The 20,981-nt window shown below is 38.3% G+C and overlaps 1 protein-coding gene across 6 annotated transcripts in view; it reads left to right on the forward strand.

The window, feature by feature from the left end:
• The first annotated feature begins 871 nt into the window (after nucleotides 1–871).
• The window catches only part of gdpd5b (glycerophosphodiester phosphodiesterase domain containing 5b), a 57,365-nt gene continuing 37,255 nt past the window's right edge, over nucleotides 872–20,981 (forward strand). For 4 of the 6 annotated variants that reach the window (XR_008642454.2, XR_008642453.2, XR_008642455.2 and 1 more), the window contains exon 1: nucleotides 873–1,153. The gene's annotated coding sequence lies outside the window, so the exon portion shown is untranslated. Of the gene's footprint in view, nucleotides 1,154–20,981 lie in introns of all 6 variants that reach the window. The other 2 variants (XR_008642452.2, XM_055196771.2) reach the window with 1 other exon arrangement.

Genomic DNA, 20,981 nt, shown 5'->3' on the forward strand with positions numbered 1-20,981 from the left:
TTTATACATTTGGCAAATGCTTTTAGCAAAGTGACTTACGGTGCACTTAAGCTATGCATTTTATTAGTAATAATAATAATCATTCATTTTATTTATAAGAGCCTTTATGACACTTAAGGTCACATTACAGATCATGTACAATGTAAAAACCAAAACAAAGAAACAATAAAATAGATTAAAATATGAACAATCATTCATTAACCTGTTCAAATAACTGAGTTTTAAAAAGAGATTTAAAAATGTGAAGCTTATCACTATTTAATATCCTGATAGATGAATAGGTGGATGCATACAGGAGTGTACATTTGAAGATGATCAGAGAGATATGAAGAGTGTTATTAAAAGCTTTATAAGTAAGAAGCAAAATTTTAAAATCAATGTGATATTTGACCAGAATACAATGCAGATAAAGAAGAACTGGAAAAATGTGCTCTAGAAATAATTTGGGTTAAAATAGTATTTGTCTTCCATGGGGTTGAACCCATGTGCTGCTAATGCAAGTTTTCAACCAACAGAACTATAGAAACACAGTATAGCTATGTTACTAAGCGTTAAAAACTATAGAAATATTCTGAATAATATTTGAAATAAAATGAAAAAATATAACCTGTAAAAAAATCACAAAAAAGGAAAGAGTAAAAAAAACCAAATTGTTGTTCCTATACCAAATGAGTAGACATAAACGTTCATTTGCAAACAAAAAATTAAAATAATTTAGAATATATTACTTCATGTATTATAACAAGCCTGTTTTACTGAAACTAATGTATCTGTGATTTAGATTAATATTCATATTGGACAGTAGGGAGCACAATAAGACAGAGCACTGCTTGGCCACGCCCATTATTTATCAACCCCGCCCATAACCCGTTCAGCAGGGCTGCTGGTGTCTCACGACTACGATAAGCGCGTGCCCAGGTACACCGCTCTGCTGTCAACAAAAAGAGCCCCCAGAGCCGAGCAAACAGACAGGCTTCATTTTAATTTAAGACACTTTTATGTTGCTCGTTGAGTTTTATTCCCTATCTTAGACTTTTAAAAAATAATTTTCGCTCGAGCTGTTGTGTGGGTTACCTGTCCCGTTAGGTGTGGATGAGACGCGCTGAGGAAACGTTACTCAAACTTTACCTGAACAACTAGAAGGCAAGATAAGGTAAGACATCTTCAAATCGAGTTGTTTATTTCGTTATTTGCTCTTTTAAAAGATTTTCACTATACGCCGAATTGGCTGGTGGTGTACGAGGACTTTAATTTGAGGTAACGTTAGGCTAATGCTTTGTAATGTTAGCTAGTCGTTTATTTTAGAGTTAGGTATCCAAAATTATGTGGGGGGTGCGTGAAATGTACTGTGTCCTAAATGACCTGTATTAACTGAGGTTTTGTAAACGATATATTGTTTGGTTGTCTTGCACCTGGCACGCGGTTACGCCCGTTTATGGGTTGACGCCAGGTGACACGAACCCATCTGCTTCTGCATAATGCAAGCAATGGCACAGCGTGATTTAACCAAGTAGGACATATTCCTAAATAAATACCCTGGAGTAACATTACTTTTAACCAATCATAGCCTTAAATCTCAAATGCAGGGCGTTGGTTATTAGGAATTTTGCTGCAGGTCAACAAAGAGAGCATGTTCTGCTTCTGTAAATGTTAAGCACATCAAATGGTCGAATTGGTATGAGTGTGATACATCAGAGATGCTCAGCTGCTAGGTCTGATAATCTTGTTTTATGTTAAAAAATTTACCACAATTTGACCTTGACCCCCCAGGTTTTTAATGCATGCAGGGAGTCACCTTTGGCTATTAGGATGTTTCTTAAGTGGGTGTTAAAAACAGTTGTAACCACTGTGTTGATATTTGTCTGTTTAAGGATAAAAAATGATTTTATTGTGTGTAAAAGGCATTAGATGATTTATATATCAGATATCTTAACAGATTTTAAATGCATGGGAGACCACACACATAAGAATAGTTTCCACATTTTTTTTAACTTTATAATCCTCCAGTCTCAAACACTAGACAAATTCACCAAACCATGAGACTACACCTGCTGACTGTAGTAACCATTTCACAGTGACACCAGATCTTACATAAACTCAAACATGTGTGATCAAACATGACTTCAGAAAAAAACATATATATTGTGATGGTTCTTGCACGACACATATAGACACTCACACTGTTGTCATAGTTGTGCGTGTCAATCTTCTTTCCTAACAAACTACACATGTTTGTGGTTGTCATGTTTCAGCTATTAAAGCACGCAACATCCTGTTGAAGCTTGCTTTATCTCATTGACTATTGCTGTTGTCCCGTCGGAGGCCGCCAGATAAAGAGTTGTAAATATCAAACGACTAATATAGGGAAGGCTCCGACACAATTAGGAGCAGTAAACAAATTTAATGATTTAACACAACTAAGGATGATTTATATAAAAGTTGGTTGTGACAAGCATTGAATTGGGCCATGCCACACCATATTTTGGAGGTGCATATCGGGGCTCAAAAGTGTTGCAATTTTGCAATCATCAAACCCAGTTCGGTTGCATGATCAGTCACTGTAAGAACAGTGTCTTACACATCTATAAAAATAATAGTTGAATTTATACTCTTATTTTAGCTTTAAAGGAAAAGTCAATTTTCTTAAAAAGAAAAATCCAGATAATTTAAATTACTCACCACCATGTCATCCAAAATGTTGATGTCTTTCTTTGTTCAGTCGAGAAGAAATTATGTTTTTTGAGGAAAACATTGCAGGATTTTTCTCATTTTAATGGACTTTAATAGAGCCCAACATTTAATACTTAACTCAACACTTAACAGTTTTTTTTCAACGGAGTTTCAAAGGACTATAAACAATCCCAAACGAGGCATAAGGGTCTTATCTAGCAAAACGATTGTCATTTTTGACAAGAAAAATAACAAATATACACTTTTAAAGCACAACTTCTCGTCTAGATCCGGTCATGATGTGCCAGCGTGACCCCACGCAATACGTCATGACGTCAAGAGGTCACAGAGGACGAATGCGAAACTCCGCCCCAGTGTTTACAAGTGTGTTGAAAGAGGACCGTTCCTACGTTGTTGTATGTCAACTGATACTAATTAATGTCTTTGTGGCAGTTTGTTGTTTACAATGGTCCCCAAATGTGCGTTTTTATATATGTAACACGTGACCTCCCTACGTCACTACGCATTTATGTTAGGTCGCACTGGACCGGACCTAGACGAAAAACCGCAGTTCAAAAGTGCATATCTTTTATTTTTCTTGTAAAAAATGACAATCGTTTCGCCAGACAAGACCCCCATGCCTCGCCCGGGATCGTCCACAGTCCCCCGAAACTCCGTTGAAAAAAACTGTTATGTGTTGAGTTAAGTGTCAAGTGCTGGTGCCATCCAAAATCCATTAAAACTAGAAAAATCCTGCAACGCTTTTCTCAAAAAACATAATTTCTTCTCGACTGAACAAAGAAAGACATCAACATTTTGGATGACATGATGGTGAGTAAATTATCTGGATTTTTCTTTTAAGAAAATTGAATATTCCTTTAAGTTTTCCTTTGTAGCATTAAATTGAGAAAACATATCTTATGTGACTACAAAAAGAATCACTTTTGCCCATCTCTAATGAAACGGGGTCTTCGTTTATCTTGCTTTAATGGGGTGTAATGTGAAATTTTGTGTTCTTATCGTAAGAGAGCTGGCTGATGCTGTGAGATGACCTCTTATTACTGTCAGTCCGGTGGGAGCTGAGCCATGTGCTGTCTCTGATTTGTCCACACCACCCTTGCACATGTCAGGGTATAATGGATGAGATTCATTGACCGAAAGACCAGTGTTATATCATGAATGCACCGAATAACATTTACGCTATTAAGAAACCGCATTGATGGGGTATGCTTCAAAAGGGGTTATGTCATCTTTATTGTAGCTTTGTACTTTTGAAGCAAAAGTCACTTTTAGTGGGTTTTCGGATATCAATTTGAAGTGTCTTTGCTGATTAGCAGCAATTAAATCAGTTATGAGTACCTTGTGGCTGTGACCATTTTTATCAGATTTGTTTTTGGTTTTCACGAGACAGAAATGCAATGTTAGGCTCGTATGAAAGCAGGTGCTGGATCAGCCTTTATAGTGATGTGTACATTAGCTTGCTAATTTTAGCCTATTGGAAAGCAAAGCAGAGATAAAGTGTTTGATAAAGTCAGGGTATTTTATGCTAGATTATTTCATTAGTAGGGCTGAAACTAACGATTTTTTCATAATCGATTAATCGGGCGATTATTATTATTTATTTATTTATCGACTATTCTAATAAAATATAATTTTCACACAATGGCCCTCATTTATCATTCTTGCGTAGAAACGGGCGTATATGTTGGCGTAAGATTATGCTTACACTTCTCTCACCGCCTGATTTATGAAGCTGTGCGTACCTCTGAAATTCAGGTGTAAGCAATATCTGCCCTTCATAAATGCCGCGGCTGAAAACGATCGTCATTAGAATAACACGCCCATATAAATTCAAGTCTCCACCTCCCCCACGCCCTCATTTTACGGCATTGACACACGAAAGACAGCAAAGAAGAGAAACCAGGGAAGTGAAAAGAAACAAAATTGTTTTATTTGGGAGTTAAAGAGTGGGATTAAAGACACATTAATAATTGCATGACCATTTGTAATATTTTTATTATTATTATTATTATAAATGCCGCTTATTGATATTTAGAAGAATAATTATTTATTATTATTATTATTACTATTATTTACTGTTGCCTATGTCTGCCTAATGGTTCAGTTAAGTTTTGTTTTAAATAATATTTTAAAACGATGGAGTAACTTTTGTTGTGTTTTGTTCTGTATTTACATAAAGTTGTTTTTAGCTGTATCTTGGATCCAGTTTGATACGGAGCTCCGGATATAATTCAAATTAACAGTTTGTTTCCACGACATCCACATGTTTTACTAAGCTAATTCATAATTTGAAATAATAATAATTGTAATAGTAATTACGAAATATTATAATAATTAATTCCAAGGAACAAACGGTTGAATATTGGGAACAAATTCTAAATTTATGGCCATACTTTAGACAAAATAAGAAAAAGAAGTGTCCATAATGTAGCATAAAAGATAATTCGTGGCCATAATTTTGTCCGCATGTCATCATGATCGGATGTACGGCTCCATTCAACACAAGCATTTTACCTTACCTCATCTGTATTTATTTATCATCAAATGGTATATAACTAGCTTACCTTTTAATGCATTACCATGTTTTCGTATCACATCCTTGTGCTTTCTTGCAATGTGCCGCTTCAGATTCCAGGAAGAATATTTGCTAACTTTTACAGTCTATCCGCACTTTGATTTTTACTTTACATTTATATATAAGGCTAGAATTCCATAACTTATTGCTAGACGTTTTTACAGATTCTCGAACTAGCAAATTATCAAAGGGCATTCTGGGTTCAACGAGCGTTGCTGAGCAAGCGGAATTTTCTGAAAGGATCTTTGATTGTAATATTACCGCACCGCTCAAAGCTCCGATCCCAATAAGCTCCGTTCACATGCTCGCTCTGAAACATCAGGTAAAGAGCACAGGCTCTCAACTGAAGGAATACATATGCATACAAATCAAATGCTTTGGTTAAGTCTCACAAATTAAACATTAAAGTTCATGTTTCATAAAAATAAACACTGAAGTTTATAATTACTATGTTTTTTTTTACTGTGGGTCAGAATAGATCATATTTTTTAGTTTGTCAGTGCGTTTTGTGGTGTTTGGAAGTGTTTGCGCAGTTCTGCACTAACTCAAAATGTGCGTACACCACCTACTGAGCAGGCGTAGGATTTGCGCGTGCCGTACGCCAACGTCCATATTGATAAATCTCAAAGTCACCGTGGTTTTGGGTGTACGCCAGGTGTACGCTGGAAATTTGGTGTACGCACTTTTGATAAATGAGGGCCAATGTACTTATCTCTATACCACTGTTTTCACTGTCCTAAAAACGGGCTGTTGTCTTCCTTGTTCTATGACGTCCCTCCTTCAGAAATGCGTAACCAGTTCTGATTGTGTAGTTTGTTAAGAGTGTTGTGATTCGACAGCAGATTAGCTTAGCCAGAGCCATTTGAGCTTAGCTGGCGACTGATGTATTCCTGTGGGCGGAGTTTAGTCAGAAACTCTTATTTTGATGTCATTCAACTGGGAAGTAGAAGGCAGTACAGGGTTTCCCGCAGAAGATTTGTTAGTTAAGGTGGTAGGGTTGGGCGAGTGGGTGGGCGTGAGGCAGAGGGCGTGGCAATCAAAGGGGCGGGTCGTATGCGTCATGATGAAAATTAAGGCGAACGATGATAGATGGCGCAAAAATTGTAAAAACTGATTATTTCCCACTATTAATTACATTATCTTATAGGAGTGTAACTACTGTAGCATGTAAATAATGCACATAAATAAAGTGAGCAAGAGCGCTTAACAATTATATCTAATCAACAGGCATGTGAAACCTAGCTAGCAGGTTGCTCAAACAACAAAATCACCAGCTAACTTACTTTAAATTTGCAAAAACTATAGATGAATACAATAGCAGGCTAAAATAACCCCAAAACATAAGTCCACTTACAGTTCTCACGGACATGTGTTTTATCAACTGGCTATCCTCCAGACATGACGGACCACGTCTTTATCTCATTTTGGCCGTGTGGCGCGCGTGCACGCTCACGGTGTGAAGCGCGTCCGCGCTATTCTCCGAGATGTTTTATCAACTGGCTAGTTATCCTCTGGACAGTGACGGTCCGGACCACGTCTTTCTCATTTCGGTCGTGTGGTGCGCGGCCTCGCTCGCGGTGTGAAGCACGTCTGCGCTATTCTCCGAAATGCACTTGACGGCCTTTTGTGCAGCGAAATGTTTTTTTTTGGACGACCTAGTTAAGGCGGTAAGGTTTCCAAGCTTAGGTGGGCCGCCTGAACTGAAATGTGCTGCGGGAAACCCTGCTGTAGAACAAACAGTCTGTTCGCTGTAGGCTTTGAAAAGTGAATTCTGAACTTTGAGCTTTATCATTTTACAGGTATTATTTATGATCTAACATCATTACATAGCAACTGAAGTTTGAAAAATGGGATCAGGAAAAACGGGACCTTTAAAAACCATAAACACTATGCAAGGTTTAATTAAATATGACCCAGGCTGCATAAATATGGGTTGAAATGAATATTAACATGGTTTGTGCCAGCCTCTATGTGTTTTTGTGCCAGTAGTTATTGGCTCCATTGGACATTAAAAAGATAAAATTAGTAGCTTGCTTTATTGTAATGTTATTTGCTTTGGGTCTGTGCGTAATTCTAACTGTGAATCTTGTTATTGCAATGCAGGTGTGTAAAATCTGGGTTAGATCTGAATCAAAGCTATAACCATTGCATCATACCAGGATATCGAACACTGCTCAGCCTCAGCCAGTGTGTTTTTGCGGCACATGTTTAGTAATGCCCACTGCGTGCACTTGTCATTTATTCCCTGTAACCTATTCGGACAGATAAAACTTGTCCCTACTGCCTTAGGGATTCAGGTATGGGAAGAGTTAAGGCTTTAAAGTCCATCTTTCCATTAGAACAATGTTTCCTCTATGTCTGCATGCCCCACATGCTTCAGGTGCTGGTTTTCAAGGGAAATGTATCAGCTACTGTGTCATTAAGATTTGATACAGAATTCCTTTCTTCTCACAAGTTTACTAGACTTAATCTCTAGATGTTGTTTCAGTTTGTGCATTCTACATTAACATTCAAGAGGGCAGCAGGTTCAGCTGGATGGAGAACGTGCCAAGCCCAGCATCCCTCCTTTTGGAAAGCGTAAAGCCATCTGAGCACAGTATGTTTATCCTGGTTTGTTTTGATCTGCCCTCATGTGTAGGAGGTGTTAAGTTCTTCATTTTTGTCTCAGTCTCTGAAAATATATTTTCAAAAATGTTTTAAACGAGGCTGACCTGTGATTTGAAAATCAGTTGAGATAAAATTTGCATTTGAAAATGTATATTTTCTTTAAATGCGAAAAACGTACAATACATAACATCAGATTTTATATCGTGTTTGTGTTGAATTGTTGGTCGAAGATGTCTGCGCTCCTGATAAAACCAGGAAAAGTCTAGTGTAGGAGTAAATTCAAACCATAGTGGATAATTTACAGACAGTCAATTAGATGGTTAAGGAAGAATAATTATGTATCTCTGAGTGATGTGACAACTTTAACTCCATTACTCTGTTAAATAAATGATGGGCATTGAATTAGCCGCAGTTGATCTTTCAAAAATGTTGTTGTTCCACATGAGTACTGTCATCCTTAATCTTACAGCCCGTAATTAAAGCTGTTGTTGGGTCTGATGTGTATGGCTAAGATAAAGTTTGCATGAAAGATGTCAAAGAGAGATAGAGCTTTTTGGTAAACCGTTGTACACAGACCATATTTGTCCATGCTGATCTGAGCTATTTTGGGGAATTATTGTATTGCAAAATGGGAGCAAAACTTCATGAGAACTAAAATTGAATTTGTCACTGTAAAACATTTATCTTCAGAAGAGCAGCTGCAGCTGATTTTGAAAGCAAATAGCCTTGAGCGAATGACATTTTTGTTTTGCTCATTTGGCTTTTGTTTTTCAATGGATTTTTTTTAATGGTACCTCCTGCTGCTTTTAAGTAGTGCCAGAAAGTAAAATATTCTGCAAACACAGACACAGAGAAGGTCTGTGACCTCCTAAATCATAGAGTTTCTCTATTTGGTAGGAATCTGTTACAATGTATTTCACCCCTTACATTTAGTAATTTAAAACGTATGTAGGTGGTTCTTAAGCAAGGTGTTGTCACTTGTCACAGAGCTGCTTATTGGTACTTGTTTGGGTGAATAGGGATGTCACGATTCTCCAAATCCTCGATTCGATTACATTTTCGATTCTAAGATCACGATTTGATTCTCAATTTTTACATTTTTTTTGAAATGCTATGCCATTTTTAGACTAGACTTTTATGAAATCTTATATCTGACCTTGAACCTAGAGATGCCCTGCCATGTTAGTCGTGCTGCCAGTGGAAAAATATGGTACACGCACATGATACAACAAAACTTCCTGTCAGATGAACATTCCTGTCAGTACTTTGCACCTTAAAAATGTGCTTTTATTACCATCAGACGAGATATTGAGACTTTACCCTAATTAGTCATGCTTAATTGTTTTTTTATAACTCTTACTGTGGGTTCACACCAGCCGCGTTTGAGGCGTCAAAATCCTGTCTACTGAGTCTAATTTGCCGCTTGAACATTTTGAATGCATTCGCGCGTCTAGAGCGAAGTAGACGCGTGGAAAAAAAACAAGCATTTGACGCGCGTCAAAGGCGTAATCCGCTTTTTGTGAGAGGGGCAAGTGCTATGCGGTTGTCTGTTTGCAAAATGGCTGATGTTGATCGTGCATTCATCGAGAAAGTTACTGGTTTGTATTTGGTAACCTTACTATAGGAGGAAAATAGTTTAAAAAAACGGTGGGAATGCCGCGGGTCGATAAACGTCACATGACTCAAACGTGAAATGTGTATTTACAACTTACCAGGTTGCCCAATGTCCTTACACTCAGCGAGGTCCTTTTTATTCCTGTCTCTATAGAAATAAGAACTTGTGTCGTATAGCTCTGGGTGACTGCTCGAGGACAATATCAAGCATTCCTTCATGTTGAATGAGTGACTCCATGCGGGGCTGCCACCACAGCAGCAAGCAGGCTCCTGATTGGTTAATGTAGCGCGAAAATTAAATTAAAATTTTTCAACTCGGGCGTCAGCCGAAAATTTGCGTCGAACGCAAAATGCACAAAAAGAACCATTCGCACATACTGTGAGAGATGCTCAATTCGCGCCGTTTGCGCGAACTAGACGCGCGAATGAGGCGGAATCGCGTCTACCGTGTCGCTAAACGTCTCTTTCACGCCGCGAGACCTCCAGACGTGCAATAAGTTGTTGTGAAACTTAAACACATCTCAGTTAAGAGAAACAACTGGTCCTGTCACAGACACCGTGCTGGTGTGCACGCGTGTGTGCTCTGTTCTGATTGAGTTCAGCTGAAGGCGGGAATTTTTCATGTTAAGAGCAGCTTGCGTGGTGTCTCCTGCATCTGCCATACTATCTTGACTTTTGACTGGTTGTAGCTAGCAAAGTTAGAGGAGGTTGCCTCGCAGCACTCAACACATGTTTCTTTTCCTGCTTGGCAAGCCGACCGGACATGACATGGGGGCGCAGCAGCATCGACAATTCCATTTTTTAATTCAAAGTTCGAGGTTGTGACTTAATTTCGATCGATTTTGATTTAAAATAGAAACAACTAGGGGTGTAACGTAGGGATGCTCCGATCAGGATTTTTGCAGCCGATACCGATCACCGATTTGTAATCTTCGTGATCGGCCGATACCGATTCCGATACCGATTTTTTTAAAGCTGATATGCAAGCTCTTTGATGACTGTAACTGTTACAATCTTTCTAAATAAAATAATACCACGGATGTTGCCTTTGTTATATTACTTGCAGTAATTAGGTATATTATTGTTTTAAAGGCGGAGTCCATGATGTTTGAAAGCCAATGTTGATATTTGAAATCATCTAAACAAACAGGCCCCTACCCCAATAGAATCTGGACCTTCTGTTGATAGACCCGCCCCAAACCAACGCAACCCGGCATTTGATTTGATTTGATTGGCTATAAGTGTGTTTTGGTAGTCGGCCCGTCTCCTTTTCCAACGCGTTTTTCAAACATCGTGGACTCCGCCTTTAATAGAGACTCAAATAAATAAGCACAACAAATATTTATTCTGCAAAGAGAAATTTAATATGGCTTTAAAAAGGCTTATGTCTCCTAAAAGTACTGAAAATAAAACACGTCACAGACTTTACTGTATTAATTAAATATACACGCATTCGTATGAAGTATAAAAATTCTTTAGTCAAGAGCAGAGAGTGATTTTATTGAGAGATGAATTAGGTTACTGCAGCTTTAAGACGTGAGAGAGAGAGATCGCTCTGTTCACGTGCACTGATGACAGGCTGCTGTGTGTGGGCGGCGTCTGAACGCAGACAAGCACCTGTGAGGAAAATGAAAGTTTAAACGCTCAAAACTTTAAGACGCATGCAAATAAGAAACTTTTGGCATGAGGATGCAATTGTCCGTGATAGATATGTGTTGTATACGCTGTTTGATAGGGATGTGAAGACGCCTCGCGCTGTTTACCGGAGCGCGATCCTCATAGAAAATACGCATGTCACTGTAAAGGCAAAGAGAGACATACAAATCTGCACGCTGCACATGAGCAACAGGTTGTAAAAATGCTCGCGCTACGTAAAAAATGTCTTTAATTGCAGCCGCATTCAGGATCCTTTTGATGACAAAAGTAAACAGAAAGATCGGTTTATGAGATCGGCAGATTTAGCGAGCACCGATCGAGTCATTTTATGCCATTATCGGCCGATACCGATCGGCGGCCGATCGATCGGAGCATCCCTAGTGTAACGGTACGTGTATTCGAACCGGACCGTTTCGGTTCAGGGCTTTCGGCACGGTGCACACGTGCACCGAAAGCATTGGCTGTTTCTCAATATGCGTTCTTCAGCGATCTTGCGTCCTCGTGTCCTCGCTCTACGTCATCATTAACGGTCGAAGTTCATTCCAATTCACAAGAACGCAAGGACAGAGGACGCATGAAAATACCCGGATGTGTTCTTGATATCGAGGATGCATCGAGTGCAGACTTGCTGAAATCGCTTTACGCCCCAGAAGTCATTGCGGCAAAACTTCCGAGTTCGTTCTTCCAAGGTCGCCTGGCAAGACCGATCTCCACGAGGACGCAAGTCCGTTCTTTGCGTTCTTGGAATTGAGAAACAGCCTTTGTGTGCGCCTGTGCGGAACATAATACGTGGGTTTCCGCACGAACATATTAAGTGGCGGAAGTCTCCGCGTTCAGCGCAAGTCTTCTGTCAAACATATAACATAATTCGGACGGCAGAAAGATTTTTATTTACTGAGTTGTATATCCGTTTGATTATTGATGTAAACGTTTACGTGTCGTATCTAAAAGCGCATGTTAAACGCGTGTCAACGCGCTGCTTTGTTCTTTCAAAAGTGCGTGAGAGGATGCGCGTCTTTCGTTGCTAAGCATTCATGAGACGCCCTTTCTGTGACAGCGAGAATAAGGAATGCGTGATCAGATTTTTCATCTGCACATCACGTCAATCATATCATTGTGCCAATGCTATCAGCTGGTCGGGACAGAGAAGAGCTGTAACCCGGGCTTACTCAGCTGTCACTCAGCTGCGGAGGGGTTCGTTACAGCTTACATTGACGACACAAGCAAAGATTAGGAGAAACGTGCAAAAGATCAAAGATGGCTATGTATGCAACTCACTAATCTCAAAATGAGTGTATAATAAGTATATCATCATGTTGCTTGCTATGCAGTTACACATAGAGCAGTAATATTATTTTTATACAGAGATGGTACATAGCCAATTCAATACTGTGAGTTAAACAATCCAAAATAAATCAAAACAGAAAATTTTTGGTGGCAAAAATGTAGGCTAATAGTTCATAAATGTATTCAGGAATTGAATTTGTTAGTTCAAGGTTTTAGTAGAAAAAGTTTAAGAGAAGGTTAAGAAAAGAGTTACCTTCTGTTATAAGATAATGTAAAAAAGAACTTTGCAGTAGTATTTTATTTATTATTTTTTCATTTTATATATATTTTATATGTTATATTTTAATAAAAAGTGTTTAAAAAAGTGTAAAAAAAATTGTAAAAAAAAGTTTATAGTAATAAACAACCTGCAGTTTAATGTTTGCATTTCTCCCTTACTGTACCGAAAAGGAACCGAACCGTGGCTTCAAAACCGGGGTTCGCACCGAACCGTGATTTTTGCGTACCGTTACACCCCTAGAAACAACTAAGTCTAACTGTGAAGGTGTCCATCGGTGTTGTAGTTTCTGCTGTCACCTCAGGGGTGTTGTGGCCCTTTATGAACTCCTGTGGCTAATTTCTAATTGGTTGGACTTGCTACCCAGTCTCCTTTACTGTGACTTGACAGTGTTTCTTCTACAAAAACATAAAGTAAAATGAAACTATGACAAAGCATCTAACCGCAGTTTTCAGAGCAACACTGTACAGCAAAGGAGCTATATTTATCCTGTGGCTTAGATCAATCAGTCAGTACAAGGCCGTCCTTCAAGTTCTCGTTGGTCAGCATTGTGCTGAGTTTTTCCTTAAAGAAATTTTCCTGTCCTGCGAAAGATGAAAAAATTTCCTTGGGTGGAAAATAAACAGGGAAACGTACTAAACACCTGACCCAATTTATTGCCTCAGTGATTCTTAAGAGATTTTGTGATTATTTTAGCCATCATTACTTAACAGCCTTCTAGTCATTTAGTGACAGGAAATAAGAGAAATATTAGTTTTCAATTATTAATGAGAGAAATGTGGCTCCAAGCATTTGTCTATAAAACCTTTAGTTTGAATTAATTTAGATGGCAGAGACTGCAAGACGTAGTTGAAGTTGACTTCCATCAACCTCTTACATAAGAAATGAATGGATATGGCATATTTCGTTAATTTATAGGAAAACAGCCAATTAGTTTTTCCCTGAAGACCCATTGTGCAGAGCTGATTAATAAATAATTCATTTCATACTAAAAGTTTATCTGTCTAATGCGTTCAGTTTTTAACATTTACTAACTGGTTTTTCATTAGTCTGTTTTTGTCTGTAGAGAACTAATGGGGCGGTTTACCAGACTAGGTTATATTAGGGCATTTATGTTTTTACAAACATATCTTTAAAAACATTACTGGTGTGCATCTTGAGACAAAACAATGGCAGTGTAAACTGTTTTCTTTTTAGTTAGGACAGCCCAAACAAGCATTTTAGTCTTGGACTAGACCTAAGCCTTATCCTGGAAACCACCCCCATATGTTGTTTACTATGCATACTATACATTGGTCACATTGACTGCTGTGTATTAGTGTAGAGTGTAAACCTGACACTTCTCTGTTGGCTTATATTTGAAGTCCTCCCATTTTTGTCTTGACTTCAATGAAGCCATGACTCGGATTTATGTCACATGTGTCTTCAATATTTGGCCACAGCATTGAAATGGTTAGGAAACATTTTATAAATGCACAACACAGTGTTTCCTCTAGGATTTTTTCCAGCTGTGGCGGCAGGGGGCGCCAATGATGATTATAAATTTACATTATTTTACATTATTTTAATAAACATGTATTTTTTTAATCATTTTCATGCTCTCATTTACTTTTCCTTATATTTATAGCATATTGCTTTTCTATGTTTGATCTAAACAGTTTTTTCTTAAAAAAAATAAGTTTTATAGCTTCGTACGGATCTTTCATTGTAGTTTTAATGTAGTGTGCAAGTTCGTGCCCGTGTTTAGCGTTACAGAGCTGTTGCAAAGTCACGCACAGTCCTGTTTGATAATCCGCACCGCTGTGATTGACAGAACACCCGACCAGTTATCCGACATCACCAGCAATTTATTTCACACCCGGCCTGTTTGACATAAAGACCCCGACCCGGTCACACCGCAAATCGCGCAGTTAAATATAAATCTTTAACGGTCTTCAGACAGAGCTTAAACACAAATAAGCACGGGGTCATTTAAAAACTGTTACCTATCGGAATCCAGTCGAATTTTGGTCTTGGATGTTAGACCCTCAGTTCACGCTCGCCTATTGAGTCCTGACCTGCATCTACAACGCATATAACACGTTAATATTATTACACACGTTACATCAAATATTAGGAGTTTCACCCGCGGGTACCCCGACCCTGTTGTTTCGTCTGAAAACAGATGAAACAGTCTCACCGTCCGCCTCAAGTTTTTTTTACCAATCCTTCTCTTCCACAGGAATAATGTAAGTTTCCTTCCAAACAGATTCGACTATTAATGTCTTGCAGTCCCATATAAGTAGTATCCAGTATTTAGCCTTTTGTTTTTGGACAAATATCTTATCCTTTAATGTGAAACTTTGTGAGTGTCGATCTGAAGCACAGAAGATTGACAGCTGAGCTGAGCAGTCAGCAGCGCTTATTCCGAATACGCTGGAATAACTAATTGCCTAATAACTTGATAATATGAGTACAGTGATTCCATATGAATGTCCAAAAAACTCGTAATATGTTAAATCGAAAGTTTAATCATGTCATTTCTCGCAGCCCTGCGCTGCGTCGGTGTATGCGCCGGTGAACAGCATACGCGTGATGACCTTGCAACTTAAATTACCCTAAATTTATTGTCATACAGATAAAATTAAAACAACATTCGAAACGGTAAATTGTGTATTTTTATTTGTGTAAACTCACTATAAGGAGAAGACCTTGTGCTTATTTAAAATCATTAAAAACATGACGTGTTTTCTGCTGCTTTGGTTTTACAGCGCGTCACAAAAAAGAACAGAAACTCAAATACTTTTTTATTCGTTTTGTCAATCTGATAATTATTTAAGTGTAACATATTTCGTGTAGGCGTATTTATTTTATTATTATTTCTCAAAACAGAGACGTACAGCCTAATCATCATTTGTTGATTTAAAGGACAAGTTCGGTATTTTACACTTAAAGCCCTGTTTTCAGATTGTTTATGATGAAATAGAACGGTTTTGACTGAAATTTCGACATTTGCGGCTGCTCCGAGAATTTTTGAGTGTTTGTGTTTCAGCTCCTACCTTTACAATGCGTTTAATGGTGCACTGGAACAATCCTTTCTAAAATGCATTAAACTTTCGTTTACAAAGACGTGAAACTTATCGAGTGGTCAGGGGTGTTCAATGATATGCTCACACAAAAATCGCGTTAAAAGATGCTTTCCAACAGCTGTTTTAGCATTCGTTGTTAACTTGTGGACCTATTTTTCCAAACGCCCCACACCCGTACATTCTTCCGCTTAGAGCTTGAATAATAGACACTCCAGCCCAGTTGGTGGCGCTAATCCGCCATTGCCAATTGCAAGAATAGAAACACCGTACCTCACAGCACAACTAATACAAGTCAATGGAGTTGGCAAAAACTACGATAAAACCTGTTGGAATGCGTATTTTGCAGCGATTTTTGTTCTCTGGGCAGCCGCATATGTCGAAATTTCAGTCAAAACCGTTCTATTTCATCATAAACAATCTGAAAACAGGGCTTTAAGTGTAAAATACCGAACTTGTCCTTTAAGTCTTGTGCATAAAACTAAACCCCATGGGGGAAATTATGATATTTTAGGAGATTTATATATAAATGAGTGAACAACGTGAATCCAGAAAGGAATTTATTTCTTTAAGACAGCCAGTCTGGCAGGGCGGACATTTTGGTAGCTTTATTTATTTTGCGAGCTGCCGCCATGGGTTTTGTCTAGAAGGGATACAGAAAATGCTGAAAAGTTTAGGATTAGATTTGGAGGTAGGATTATTAGGATTGAAACAGCGGCTCTGGCTAAATGAGATACAAATACATCCTACAATCCTGTGAAATTTTGTGTTTAGAGATGGGTTTGGTTGAAGGATTAGGATAAAACAGTGCTCATCCGGCGAGATTTTGTTTGCTGTATCCCTTCTATCAGCAACCGCAGGCGTGGCTGGGATGTTTTAGGTGTGGCGGGCCGCCACGGTAGAATGTATATAGCCGAAACACCTCAACATAGTTTTGCGCTATTTCAGCATTATGCACTCTCTAAATGATGATATTTCCACATCAGCATTTTGCTATGCATTAGCATTCCAAGCTGCTGCGCTGAAGTTGGCACACTCCACATTCCCTGGGCTGAAGGGATCAATATCTGTAACTGAACATCCATGTATTTTTCTGTCTCCAAGAATGCACCTTAACAGCTTAAACTGTTATTTTTTTTAGAATACAGTATTCTTAAATACAGTTTTATTGTACAAGCCTGAGGTCAGTGCGTGGTGTGAGGTGCAGCTGTGTAAAGTGCATTAGAATCCATGTTTTTTAAACCACCTGAATGTCAAACCAATGCAGCCAGTGCTTTCGATACTGGATAACTCAACACCCACTGGAATTTGGTAGGCCATTATATTTTGGTTTTGTTGGGTCAGTGTGGTAACCATGTTTTTGATTGCAGGGGCAAGGATGTTAATAAGGATGTTGCAAGAACTGTTATGTTTTTAACCACTTTAAATCAAACAGCCAATGTTAAAACGTAGGACTGTGCCGATAAATCACTTGTCCCATTAAAAAGGCCGGTCTGAAATCGATTCTAAATCGCAGGGCTGCGATTATGTGTTTCATGCGCAGCTTGTGCGTGTACTGACACTTCTCTATTGGCTTATATTTGAAGTCCTCCCATTTTTGTCTTGACTTCAATGAAGTCATGACTCGAATTTATGCCACATGTGTCTCCAATTGTAATAGTACTTTACATGATTAAACGTTACAGCCCTATTAAAAGGTTTGAAATCTTGGCGTTTTATTAAAGAGTTTTTCATGATTAATTCTCTCGAAAATAAGTTGTCATTCTCTTCATCCATGCAATGAAAGAAAAAAAAGAACTGAAGCTGTCAGTTTCTGATATATGCATTTATTTTCTTATTTTAAAAGGAAGGTGTGCATCATGATGGTGAACTTTTTGAGTGAACTATCCCTTCATCCTGTAGCTTCAGTGTTTCCCACAGGATTTTGAGGAGACTGTGGTGATGACGTCACCCGCTAATTAGCATATATTTGACGTCATCATGTCGTGTTTGCGTTTGATCTAGTGTTGGCACCTGAAATATGTTTCACTTATACTCTTTGATCTGTGTCTGTATTTGATCTGTATTATATATCAAATTATATTTTAAGCCGAATTAAGCTGTTTTAAATAGTGAAATTTTTTTTAAATGGGAATCATGAAAATTCTATTTGTGGGGGCCAGTGTTGATTCTGTGGTGGGCCACCACAAATAAATCAATGTATGGAAAACACTGAGCTTGAAACAGAAACTCACAACTGCCTATTTAAATTTTACATAAAGGGCCCCTAACCTAGGTGTTTTCAGCTATATAAAATAGTTTCTGGTATCCCCAGAATGTGTCTGTGAAGTTTTAGCTCAAAATACACCTCAGATCTTTCATTATACAATGTTGAACATGGCCATTTGTGGCTGCAATGAAAAACGCGCTGTTTTTGTGTTTGTCTCTTTAAATGCAAAGAAAGATTCTGTTCCCCATATGCAAAGTGGGGGTAGAGCGCTTACACGTGTTTTGGACTACATCAAAACATGTGTCTCTGGCATAAGGTTGAACTACGCGCTCATAAAGCAGAGTCTGTGAGTGGTTATGGTTGGGGTGTAATCAATGTGACATCACATTGATAGAGGACCCCCAACCGCCTGTTTTGTGTGATTGTTTCGTTTTAAAAGAGATTACACATAGAAGAATACATGGATTTGTATAATAACAGGATGTTTTTGCCCACACACTGGTGACTTATTTTCTCCTAAAACACATTTAAAAGTGCATTTTCTAGGTTAAGGGGGCTTTAAAAGGCTGGGTTTTTTAAACAATATTTTAAGAAATCTCCAACACCCCAAATAGTTGTTCACCCTCACCACCATCTCCGTTGGTCTCCCTCTCCACAGATTACATCTTTTTTATTTGTTTTGAAATAGATTGAGTCTAAACTCCTTGTGGTCTTTTAAATTCCATAATGAAGTGTTTTAAGACAACCCGTCTAAATCGGTAAGGTCACATTCCCTCCCTCATTGCAAGGGAGACTTCTTGCTAGGAATTTGGCAGTTTTCAGTAAACAACAGACGGTAACTGGAATATCTTTCAGCATTAGAGAGAGGGAGGAATGTGTAGTGGGGGTGCTGAGGCAGCACTTGAACAATTTCAGTCAACAGGGAGATGAAAACAACCTGCTAACATGATTCAGGTCATGAGAGTGTGTGTCATCATTTTACCTCATCACCCTGGTAGAGTAGATTTGTGATGCTGTGTATTATTTGCCTGCCAGGAATGCATTAACAGTGTAACACATTTTTACAAATGGACTTGGAAAAGGACAATAAACCAAAATAAGCACTTAAAAGATTTACAAATATTGAATAAAGTGCTGTCGTCTTTAATTCTTCTCATATGTGAACCAGTCTAAAGTCTCAAAATCTAATTCTCAGATAACAAGCATCAAAGTTGATCTCAGCTGAATTTCACTATGATTTCAGGCTTTGACATGACCTTACAGTCAATATAAAAAATATCAAGATTATATCTTTACAGAATGTAGGATTATTTTATGTAGAAAAAAAGGAAATAATAAAAATGACTAGCTGGGTTTTCACAGCCAGTTCACATGTAAAGGGCAAGCCTGTAAAAGCAGTTTACGTCCTGCTGTGGAAAAGTACAACAACACTTTAGTCTATAATCCTGTAAATGTATCAGCTTTGGCATCTTGTCACTAGGCTTGCCGCGATAGTCGGTGAAACGGTGATAACCGGTGCTTCAGCCTCTCACCGGTTATATCACTTGCCCACCGCGACACCGTCTTTCACCGTCGTTTTGATTTTTTTGTGTAATTAAATCATTTAGTTTCGTTAGAGAGAGCAAACACTTATCAATTGAATGTGTCTGTTGTCTGAATTCAGCGGGGCTGAACGCGCGTCACGTCACAGAGCAGCCGCAGGTGTCAGATTTCATTTATTTCTGTCAGAGTTTGCAAGGCGAGCTGACTGACCAGATGATGACAGAAGCCACGTGCTTTGCTCGTTTTGTTATAATATACATATATAAGCGAGATCGTTTTGTTGTTCTGTTTTTCATCAAGAAAAATATTAAACCCATCATTTAAGCAGCGCTTTTATGGAGAAGTAGCCGGTTGCTCTGCTTGGGACTGGCGGGTTCTGTGAGAATTACCTGCGCACATTGACTCAAGCACTTAAGTAAACCAGCTGCATTGCACGCAAATTCATAGGCGATCTAACGCAGCTTACGCAAGCGCTGCATTTAAACAGTTGCGTAATTTCACCGAGTTTGTGACGCGCCGATTAACCGGTGGGAAAATTACGTCACCGCGGCAACCCTACTTGTCACCCTTTAAAAAGCCGTCAAGCAAAGACTTGATTGTCATTTTCTACAATTATCTCCTCACCTCTCAGAGAGCGATGGCAGAAATTTGGAGATCATCAGTTTGAGAACCCCATAATTGTTGGTCGTTTTTTGAATAGCTCACTCATATGAAATGACCCTGAAAACAGTGTTGTCTTTATTAATGGCTCACAAGCTTGTTTAGTTTGTCTCCAGGGCATAAATGATTTGACTTGTATTGCATGTGTTCAGTATGTGCTAAACTTGTTAAAGATATGTAGGAAAAGTAATCCCTGTGTCTCTTGACGATATTTTAATGAAGCAAAGCGATTGCCCGTGCAAAAAACTTTACATTATTTACGACTGTTACCCAAAGCATCAGTAAAACTTCAGCGGTCTTGTATGCAACATTTGTATGGGGTGTATCTGTTTTGTAAACTGTAAGCCCGGATAAGTTGTGTTTACTTCAAAAAATGAAGCAAACTTGTTGCCCTAAAAATTTAAGCAATGATTACTTAAAAACTTTAAGTGAAGTTTACTTAAACATATAAGTTGTTCTTACAACAATTTTAAGTTGAATAGACTTAATGTTTTAATTTCTTACAATATTCCTGCACTCTTAACCCGGATTAGTTGATATTACTAGAAATTTGCGAGGAAACCTGTTGCGTATAACTTTAGTTTTTATCACTTTATATTACTTTTGATGTTATAAATGGTATTATAACATACAATTAATGACTGACTTTAAGTCAATCATTGAATAAATGTGATTTTCCACCAAAACACACACAAAACTGTGTTTTTGACATACATTGTCAGTACTGTGGAGAGAAATAAAATAAAATGTTCTGAACAGGGTTCATATACGAAACACTGATCATCTTAACGGTGACTT

Source organism: Misgurnus anguillicaudatus, chromosome 24, assembly GCF_027580225.2.
Source record: "Misgurnus anguillicaudatus chromosome 24, ASM2758022v2, whole genome shotgun sequence".
In the NCBI taxonomy this organism is placed as follows: Eukaryota; Metazoa; Chordata; class Actinopteri; order Cypriniformes; family Cobitidae; genus Misgurnus; species Misgurnus anguillicaudatus.